Genomic DNA, 11,450 nt, shown 5'->3' on the forward strand with positions numbered 1-11,450 from the left:
AAAAATCGTGGCTTGTTTTTTGGGGTCTTTAATGGTATTTGGTGTATTTTGGGTCGATGTCTTTTGGTATATATATACACACACACACACACGAGTCTAAAGCCCGTCAAAAATTACGGGTTGGAACAGTTTTTGACGGTACAGCGGCGTGAGCATGCCGAAGTCTGGGCCTAGTGTCAGGGATGCTTATATCATCTTTATTTATTGGACATCCTGCAGACGTAAATGAACACTCGTTTTACTCTGCGCACTTTGCACGTCACGTTCAGCGAATGTCACCTCCCTGTGCCTTGTATTTATTGTGATTTAAAAAAAAAGTTTCCATACACCGACCTTCAGGCTGGGTTTGCAAGCCACCGTCTACAATTCCAATGTAAGAGACATAATTACTCTTCTTTTGGATCTTCAGAGTCCTTAGGGTCTTTTGGGTCCTCTGGTTAATTTGGGTCTTTTGGGTGCTCAAGCTCTTTTGCATCCTTGGGATCTTCTTGTTCATTTGGGTCTTCAGGGTCTTTTAGATCATTTGAGTCCTTTGGGTCCTCTGCCTCTTTGGGGTCCTCGGGTCTTTTCAGTCATCTGGGTATTTTGGGTCTTTGGGGTAATTTGATTCTTTGGGTTCCACTGGGTCCTCCGCGTCTTTAAGGGTCCTTTTGGTGTTTTGAATTGTTTGGTTAGGGGTCTTCGGGGTATTTTGGGTTTTCAGGGACTTTTTGGTCTTCTGGGTCTTTTCGAGTTTTTTGGGGGATTTTGGGATATTTTGGGTCTCTGGGGTCTTTTGGGTCTTTTCAGTCTTTGGGGTCTTTTAGAGTTTTTGAGATATTTGGAGTCCTTTAAGGGTCTTCTTGGACTTTTGGATAGTTCGGGGTATTTTTAGTTTTCATGGTCTTTAGGTTCTTCTGGGTATTTAAGGGTCTTTGGATCTTCAGGGTCTCGAGATCGGATACAAGATCGAGGCTCGTTTAAGAGCTACATTAAATGCATTATTAAACTCATTTTAGCACACAAAACACAAAAAACATAAACGGACACATAAAACAATAAAGGGAGGGGGAGACAAGATGGGGAGAGAGACGGAAGCACACCAGCACAATAGTAGAGAACAGGGACATCTGGAGATCTGTTCGAAGGGAGAAGTATGTGGGGAGGGGGGCGGGGTATACGGTATAAATCATATTGACACTACAAGGAATTTCAGGAATGAAGTCGGAGATTGAAAAATGTGGATTTGGGATATTTTGGGTCTCTGGGGTCTTTGGGGTCTTTTAGAGTCTTTGAGATATTTTGGGTCCTTGAGGTATTTAAGGGTCTTCTGGGTCTTTTGGATCTTCAGAGTATTTTTTAGTTTTCATGGTCTTTTGGTTCTTCTGGGTATTTAAGGGTCTTTGGATCTTCAGGGTCTTTTGGGTATTTAAGGGTCTTGGGGTCTTTTCAGTGTTTTGGGTCTTTGGTGTCTTTATGTGTCTTTGGGGAATTTTGGGTCTTCAGGGCCTTTTGGGTTTTTGTTGTCTTTTGGGTCTTTATGGGTCTTGCGGTCTTTGGGGGTATTTTGGGTCTTTTTGGTCTTCTAGATATTTAAGGGTCTTTGGGGTCTTTTGGATATTTGGGGTATTTTGGGTATTTTGGGTTTTGGCTATTTGGAGTTTTTTGGATCTTCGGGCCTTTTGGGTGTTCGGGGTCTTTTAGGTATTTTAGGGTCTTTGAGGGTCTTTTGCATCTTTGTGTTTTTTGGGGTCTTTAATGGTATTTGGTGTATTTTGGGTCTTTGGGGTCTTTAAGGGTCTTGGGGTCTTTTCTGTCTTTTGGGTCTTTGGGGTCTTTATGGGTCTTTGGGGAATTTGGGGTCTTCAGTGTCTTTTGGGTTTTTGTGGTATTTTGGGTATTTAAGAATCTTCGGGTCTTTTGGGTCTTCAGGGTATTTTGGGTGTTTGGGGCCAATTGGGTTTTCAATTACTTTTCTGTCTTTTGGGCCTTTGGAAACTTCTGGGTCTTCATGGTCTTTTGTGTCTTTAACAGTCTACAGGGTATTTTGGGTCTTTGGGTATTTTGGGTGTTTAGGGTCTATTTGGTCTTCAGGGTGTTGTGGGTCCTTGAGGTCTTAGGGTCTTTTAGGTCTTTGGGTCTTACCAAAATTTTGGGTATTTGGGGTCCATTGGGTCTTTTCAGACTTTTGGGTCTTTGGGGTATTCTGGATTTTCAGAGTCATTGGGGGTCTTCTGAGTCATTGGGGTCTTTTGGGTCCTCTTTGTCATTTGGGTCCTTGGGGTTGTTTGGGTATTTTGTGTCTTCAGGGTCTTTTGGATCATAGGGTCCACTGGGTCTTCAGGGTCTTTTCAGTCTTTTAGGTCGTTGGGTCTTTGGGTCTTTGCGTTCCATTGGGTCTTTGGGGTGTTTTATGTCTTCAGAGTCCTTGGAGCCTTCTGAGTCATTGGGGTCTTTCGGGTCCTCTTTGTCAGTTAGGTCCTTGGGGTTGTTTGGGTCTTTTGGATCCTTGGAGTCTTTAGGTTATTTTGGGTCTTTGGGGTATTTTGGGTCTTTGGAGTATTTTGGGTCTTCAAAGTCCTTGGGGTCTTCTGGGTCCTTGGGGTCCTCTAGGTCTTCATTATCTTTTGCGTCTTTAACAGTCTACAGGGTATTTTGGGTCTTCGGGGTATTTTGAGTTTTTGTAGTCTTTTGGGGTCTTTAAGGGTCTGGGGGCCTTTTTGGTCTTTGTGGTATTTTGGGTCTTCAGGGTCTTTTGGTCTTTGGGGTCTTTTGGGTCATCAGAGTCCTTAGGGTCTTCTGGGTCCTTGGGGTCTTTTGAGTCCTCTGGGTTGTTTGGTTCCTTTGGGTCTTTTGTATCCTCTCGGTTTTTTGGGTATTTTGACCGGTTGACACACAGTCGTGTTCAAAGATTGCCCATTAAAACCCCACTCAGATCCCTCATAAAGCACTACTCAAAACCTTTAAAACCTACTGTGTTGCCTTTAAGGCATTTAGTTAACTTTCTAAATGTCATATGTAAATAATTTAAATAATTTATAGTGGAAAATGAGAAGTGAATAGCTTACTTAAATGCTTAACAAAGTCTTTTGTAGAATTTGTATTAGTTTTACTCACGTGATGCAACGAGCTTTTAGGGCCCGCTCGAAGGCCTGGGGTCTTCCTGGGGCCCGCTCGAAGGCCTGCCTTTTTTACGATGAAAAAAGGTATTAAAAAAATCCAACATTTAAACAGCCTTGGACGTGCACCTTGACCCCCTGGCCAAGGCACACCGTCTATCAAGGCTGTCCCAATAACATTACACATGCACCTCAACCCCAAGGCTGAAGCACATGGTCATTCAAACACATGCATCCTGACCCCAAAGGGCCACAATGCATGGTTCATACCATTGGACCACTCCTCTCAATAGGAGTGAGTCCACTGACAAGGCATTACTCCTGTGATGCAACGATGTCACTTCCTGTTTTGTCACTTCCTGTTTGGCTCTTCTTGATTCTTCTGATGCAAGATATAGACATGTTCTGCATGCTCCCAGTGCACTCCATTTGCATCCATTGTCAATCATCGTAAAGCAATGCTGTAAGTTGGTTTATTTGACATTGGACATGTTTTACGATTTATAAGATGTTTTAGGAACAGTTTATTTACAATTGTGTATGGGCTCACAGCACTGCCATTGCCCTTGGAGGCTGGTTCCTATAGTGCAATATTCTTACTTACATCTATGTACAATGGAAGAACGACACTGAATGTATTTTTTGTATTGTTTTATTTACAGTTTTTACCACACAACATCTTGATGGAGAAGAGTGAAAGTAAATGGTGAAACTTACTACGACTCTGTCTTCATTAGATACGGTTTAGCTTGGTGTTTAGTCGGTTCCAACACTGCACGAGAACATTATAGTAAAAAAGCAGCAATCGATGTTTTGAAGTGGTCGAGATGGCATCAAGAGATGGTGGCAAGTCATCTGTATCCAGTGCTAGGAGCAGCAAAACATCGTCATCTTCGGGAAGTGTGGCCCGCGCCCGGGCCAAAGCAGAAGCTGCCAAGGTGAGAGCGTCATATGCTAACCAAGAGGCTAAACTGAAAATAGAAAAGGCTGTGAGAGAAGCAGAAAGGATCACAAGAAATGCTCAAAATCAGTTAGAAACAGTAAGAATAGACACAGAGTTGGAAGTGCTAACGCTACATCGAGAAGCTGATGCGGCTGTGGTGGAGGCACAAGTGCTGGAAACTGCCGAAGCAATTTATACTGTAGCTGAAAATGATAAATCAGAATCAGAGAGGGTTAAAGTTGAATGCACCAATGATTACGTCCAATCAGAAATTGACCTTCAGTATCGTTCATCCTCCCCACTCTTATCGGCCTTACCTGCCGCTTCCCCATCCCACGCAGTATCACATGACAGCTTCGTGACATGGTGTCCACCTGTGGAAGACATTTCACAATTACAACCTATCAACAACAAACAAAAGTCTGAAAAAGCTGACAGTGTGTACTTACCTGCACCAAACTGACCTGTTCCGATTAAAGTTGAGACAAAGTCTGAGATCAAAAGAACAAACTCCATCATGAATGTACATGCTCAGTCATATGTTCCCGACATATTCCTCCAGCTAGCAGACCACCTCTGGCGGAGCCTTTGGCACAGTATTTGGCACGACAAGACCTTGTCAATTCAGGACTGTACCAATTCGATGATAAGCCGGAGAATTACCGTGCATGGCACTCCTCATTCATCAATGTAGCTGGCGAAGTTCAGCTGACAGCAACTCAAGAATTGGACCTCATGACTAAATGGCTGGGAAAGGAATCTGGCGAACAGGTGAAACGCATACGCTCAGTGCATGTCAGCAAACCCGATCTGGCTTTACGCAAAGCATGGGAGAGATTACGTGAGTGCTATGCTGCCCCTGAAATCATCGAACAGTCACTGTTTCAGCATTTGGACAGTTTTCCTAAGATTCAAGCCAAGGACCACTCCAAATTACGTGAACTTGGGGATTTGCTAATGGAGATCCAAGGCACCAAAGAAGACGGATATCTCACTGGCTTAGCATATCTGGACACTTCCCGTGGAATTGGACCAATCGTGGAAAGCTTCCATATGGGCTTCAGGAGAGGTGGGTGTCTTCTGGGTCATCGTACAAAGAAGGGAACGATTGTCGCTTCCCTCCCTTTAAGTATTTTTGCAACTTCGTGTGCCATGAGGCGAAAAGGCGAAACGACCCTAGCGTTATTTATCAAAGCAGCACCACAACACCCACAAAACCAGACAGATCCATTGTGAAGAGTTTTAACACCAACAAGCCCATCTTAGTGCACAAAACGGATGTTTCTACAACCAATGATGACCCTAACAAGAACTGCCCATTGCACAATAAACCCCACCCTCTTAAAAGATGCAGAACCTTCAGAAACAAACTCCTCGATGACAGAAAGGCCTTTCTCAAGGAGAAAGGAATATGTTTCAAATGCTGTTCTTCGATCTCCCATCTTGCCAAAGACTGCAAGTCCTCCGTGAAGTGCTATGAATGCGACAGCACCAATCATGATGCGGCCATGCATCCTGGCCCATCACCTCAAACCTTCAAGGCTCCTCCACCGTCACAAGAGAACGGCGGGGAGGGAGAAGTTCATTCTAACACGGCTGTTGTCAGAACAAACTGCACAGAAGTTTGCGGTCCAGGTCAGTGGAGTCGCTCATGCTCAAAGATCTGCCTCGCAAAGATATACCCAGAGGGTTCCAAGGACATGGCCATCCAAGCCTATGTAATTCTGGACGACCAGAGCAATCGCTCATTAGCCAGACCAGAGTTCTTCGAGATGTTCAGTGTGGAGAGCAAAACATTCTCATACCATCTCAGAACTTGCTCTGGCATCGTGGAAACATCCGGCAGGAGGGCAGAAGGATTTCAGATCGAGTCACTTGATGGCAAAGTTCTCATCTCTCTCCCACCACTCATTGAGTGTCCTCAGAGGCCGAACAATCGGTCCGAGATTCCAACGCCAAGCGCAGTTCTACACCAGTCTCATCTCCTTCACATTGCCAAGCATATCCCAGAACTTGACCCGGAAGCAGAAATACTCCTGATACTTGGAAGAGACGCCCTTAGGGCACACACACAAGGTCAGGCAGCAGGTCAACGTACTACATAACGTCCCCTTTGCCCAACGTCTGGATCTGGGCCGGGTAGTAATAGGAGAGGTGTGCCTGGGTAATGTACATAAGCCGACAGTCAACACGTTCAAGACCAATGTGCTGGACACTGGTCACCACTCAATTTTTCAACCCTGTACAAGCTTCTTGCATGTCAAGGAGACGCAACAAAGCTTTAACAGGCCTGGCAAAGCACATGAGAGGATGCTGGGACAGACAGTTTTCAACCGTACTGAGCATGACAACAAACCTGCTCCATCAGTGGAAGACACTATCTTCTTAGAGATAATGGACACAAACGTCTACAGAGACGACGGCAACAGTTGGGTGGCCCCATTGCCATTCAGAGAACCACGCCAGCATTTGCCGAATAACAAAGAGCAGGCAGTCAAACGGTTCACATCCCTGCAACGAACCCTGAAAAGAAAACCTGAGATGCAGGAACAGTATGTGGCATTCATGGAGAAGATTTTTGCCAACGGACATGCCGAAGTAGCGCCGCCATTGAGACAAGATGAGGAATGCTGGTATCTCCCAACATTTGGGGCCTATCACCCACAAAAGCCCAATCAAATCAGGGTGGTTTTTGATTCCAGTGCACAATACTCCGGGGTCTCCCTCAATGACGTGCTTCTCACAGGCCCCGACCTGAATAACTCCCTACTTGGTGTCCTGCTACGCTTCAGGAAAGAGAAGGTTGCAATCCTGGGAGACATCCAACAGATGTTCCATTGTTTCTTGGTGCGTGAAGACCACCGCAACTTCCTCCGTTTTTTATGGCACAAGAACAATGACATCAACAAGGAAGTTGTTGAGTACCACATGAAGGTCCACATCTTTGGCAATGGGCCATCTCCTGCTGTGGCCATCTACGGGCTGCGAAGAGCCATCAGAGAAGGTGCACAGGAGCATGGTGCCGATACTGTCCAGTTTGTGGAAAGGCACTTCTATGTTGATGACGGCTTGGTATCCCTACCGTCTGAAGCTGAGGCAATCGACCTGCTCCAACGAACAAAGGCCTCACTCGCTGAATCAAACCTCCGCTTACACAAGTTAGTGTAGAACTGTAAGGCAGCCATGGAGGCCTTTTCGCCTGAAGATTGTGCCCCAGTATTCAAGGACCTAGATCTGAGTGGAGAAACCACACCCACACAACAGAGCTTAGGTCTGCTCTGGGAGATCACGTCCGACACATTCACCTGCTCTGCATCGACCACGAACAAACCATTCACCCGCCGGGGAGTCCTCTCCACTGTCAACAGTGTTTTTGATCCCCTGGGTCTGCTGGCACCCGTCACGATCCAGGGAAGGGCCCTCCTCAGGGAACTTACCTCCGAACTGTCCGACTGGGACACACCCCTCCCAGAAGACAAACTGAGTAGATGGGAAGCGTGGAGAGATTCGTTTCAAGACCTAAAACAGCTTTACATTCTGCGTACATACACAATATCCTCACTCTCTAAAGCAGTGCACACGGAATTGTGTGTGTTCTCAGATGCGTCAACCAAGGCCATCGGCGCTGTGGCATACCTGAAAGCAGTTCAGGAAGATGGGCAAGTTGAAGTAGGATTCGTTATGGGCAAGCCAAAGATGGCACCCTTGTCCGAGCCTACTATCCCAAGGCTTGAGCTGTGTGCCGCCGTCTCAGCAGTAGAGATGGCAGATCTCATCCAGGATGAGATAGACCTGAAGTTGGATGCCACAAACTTCTACACGGACAGCAAAGTAGTGCTCGGTTATATTTGCAATGAGTCAAAACGATTCTATACTTACGCCCACAATAGAGCTCAACGTATTCGACAGTCCTCAAAGCCTGAACAATGGCACTATGTACGTACAGAAGAAAACCCTGCAGACCATGCATCGCAATCCTTACCTGCATCCCACCTGGCGCAGACCTCCTGGTTCACCGGACACTCCTTCCTGCGTGATCCACCTGCAGAGAAAACACAGACAAGCGAGACATTCGACCTAATTGAACCTGGAAAAACTCAGAAATCCGACCACAGGTACAATTCTATGCTACTTACCTGGAACCAATACTTACCTCTGACCGCTTCCTACGCTTCTCCACCTTCGCCTCCCTGGTAAGAGGAGTAGCATTCCTCGTCCACATGGCAAGATCCTTCAAACATTCAAACCAAAACAGCAAATGCAAAGGCTGGCATAGATGTGACTTACCTCGTACTCCGGATGAAATGGCCCAAGCAAGGAATGTTGTCCTTAAAGCAACACAAAAGGCAGCTTTTGTAAAGGAACTGTCGGCCCTCCGAGCCAACAAGCAAATACCCAAAAATAGCCCCTTGCAGAAACTCAGCCCAACCTTGGAGGACGATTTTATTTGCGTTGGAGGCCGACTGAAGCACTCTCAACTTGCAACTGCAGAAAAGAACCCAATAATTCTGTCCAAAGATAGCCACATCTCTCTACTGCTCACATGACATCACCATGAGCAGGTAAAACACCAAGGCCGTCACCTGATGGAAGGAGCGATCAGGGCAGCAGGACTGTGGATCTTGGGAAGCAAGACGCAAATCAATTCAGCACTCCACAAATGCATAACCTGCCGCAAGCTGCGTGGGAAGCTGGAAGAACAACGCATGGCGGACCTTCCACCCGAACGCCTCAAAACCTGCCCTCCTTTTTTGTATGTGGGGCTCGATGTCTTTGGGCCCTGGTCTGTCACTGCTAGACGCACCAGAGGAGGACAGGCGGAGAGCAAGCAGTGGGCTATCATGTTCACCTGTATGAGTTCGAGGGCTGTCCATATCGAAGTCATCGAGGCTATGGACACGTCCAGCTGCATAAACGCCCTCAGGCGCTTCTTCGCATTCAGAGTCCCTGCGAAACAGCTCCGATCCGATTGCGGCACTAACTTTGTTGGAGCGTGCAAGGAGCTTGAGATGGACAAAACGGTACAGAGGTAGCTCAGTGAGCAGGGATGCAGCTGGGAATTCAACCCGCCACATGCTTCTCATATGGGAGGCTCTTGGGAGCGCATGATCGGCATGGCCAGAATAATCCTTGATTCAATGTTTCCACAGCAAAACACTCGCCTGACTCACGAAGTGCTTTGCACATTAATGGCAGAGGTCACAGCCATCATGAATACACGACCACTCCTACCTGTGTCTGCGGATCCGGAAAACCCCTTCAAACTCTCATCGTCTATGCTCCTTGCACAGAAATCAGGAGTTCCACCTCCTCCTGGAGACTTCTCGGAAAAGGGCCTGTACATAAAGCAATGTAGACAAGTTCAGGCTCTTGCAAACCAGTTCTGGACCCGTTGGAGCCGTGAATACTTACCTTCCTTGCAACAGAGACAGAAGTGGACAGTGCCTCGCAGGAACCTTCAAGTTGGAGATCTTGTTCTGCTTAGAGACAAGCAGACCGCCCGCAACTGCTGGCCCATGGCCAGGATCATGGTCACGTTCCCTGGAAAGGATGGACACGTAAGAAAGGTTGAGGTGAAGACAACTGACCAAGGCAATGTCAAAACCTTTCTGAGACCAATTGCAGAAATTGTTCTACTTCTGCCTAAAGACTGATCTCGAGACATATGTTCTGGACCCGCTTAAGTTCTTCGTGACCTCACATAGGTCAGGCGGGGAGTGTGTTGCCTTTAAGGCATTCAGTTAACTTTCTAAATGTCATATGTAAATAATTTAAATAATTTCTAGTGGAAAATGAGAAGTGAATAGCTTACTTAAATGCTTAACAAAGTCTTTTGTAGAATTTGTATTAGTTTTACTCATGTGATGCAATGATGTCACTTCCTGTTTGGCTCTTCCTGTTTGGCTCTTCCTGTTTGGCTCTTCCTGATTCTTCCGAGGCAAGAGATAGACATGTGCTGCATGCTCCCAGTGCAATCCATTTGCATCCATTGTCAATCATCGTAATGCAATGCTGTAAGTTGGTTTATTTGATATTGGACATGTTTTACGATTTATAAGATGTTTTAGGAACAATTTATTTACAATTGTGTATGGGCTCACAGCACTGCCATTGCCCTTGGAGGCCGGTTCCTATAGTGCAATATTCTTACTTACATCTATGTACAATGGAAGAACGACACTGAATGTATTTTTTGTATTGTTTTATTTACAGTTTTTACCACACAACATCTTGATGGAGAAGAGTGAAAGTAAATGGTGAAACTTACTACGACTCTGTCTTCATTAGATACGGTTTAGCTTGGTGTTTAGTCGGTTCCAACACTGCACGAGAACATTATACCTACCCTAATGAAGGGGGGCACATTACACAAATACACAAACACACATTGTGTTTTATATGTTGTGTGTATATATATATATATGTATTCAGTCTACATTATATAGTATGAGCCCGTGAGGAAGTTAAATTGATATGCTGTAGAAGGATTAATCAGCAATTCCGTACAATGTGGCTTTGGAGGAGGTAAAAAATGAATCATCGATTGAATTTACAAGATATTGGAAAATGATCAGTTAAATTCGTTGGAAAAATATTTCAAACACATGATTTATTTAATGGCCCCAATTATTCCAACATTTCAATGAGGTCGGCCGAGGTTTGATAACCAATGACCAAGGGGGAGGTTTGGCTCAAGTCTTTCACAAACAGGATGGCCAGGCCTGACATTCTATACTTAATCTTATTCTGCAAGGGATTTGTAATTTATAGTGCATGCCGGTGATAACTCGCTTACTCTTCGCAAGAGACAACGTGGGATCTTTATCAGAAAGTTCGCTCTATGTAGCCCTGTTAGGATGGTGCAGAAAACAATGTCGGTCCGATCTGCTACCTACAAAACTAAAGTTGGAGTATCTTCTCTAAAAGTCGTTTACACCACATCCGAGAGCCTACCTGGTCTGTTCAACTGATTGTCGAGGCAGGGATCACTTTTCAGTACTCCAGACCATGGAAAAAGGGGAAAAAGAAAAAGAAAAAACCCGAGATCGGTCAAACCAAGAATTCATCTTGTCGTTCATTATTATCATAATAATATTTTTCAGACGTCGTATTTGCTAGTTGCCTCTACCAATGGCAATGATTCTGGTACCATCCGACAGAGTTTTACTTCGTGCAACATCCTTTGGTTTTATAATTTTAATAGCTTGAAAGGATCCCATGAAACATCCAGAAAACGACATTCCTTTGTAAAATAATAGGAAGGGATCTGAGGGGTGGCTGGGACTATAACTGTCAATCAGCCTGATGGGGGCGGGGCCATTAGACACATTTGTCTCGGTGTTCTTGCATTATGCGTGACAATGTGACATCAAAACATCAAAACAATCACCCCTTGGCGATCACCTGGT

Source organism: Myxine glutinosa, chromosome 3, assembly GCF_964187855.1.
Source record: "Myxine glutinosa chromosome 3, kmMyxGlut1.1, whole genome shotgun sequence".
Lineage (NCBI taxonomy): Eukaryota > Metazoa > Chordata > Myxini > Myxiniformes > Myxinidae > Myxine > Myxine glutinosa.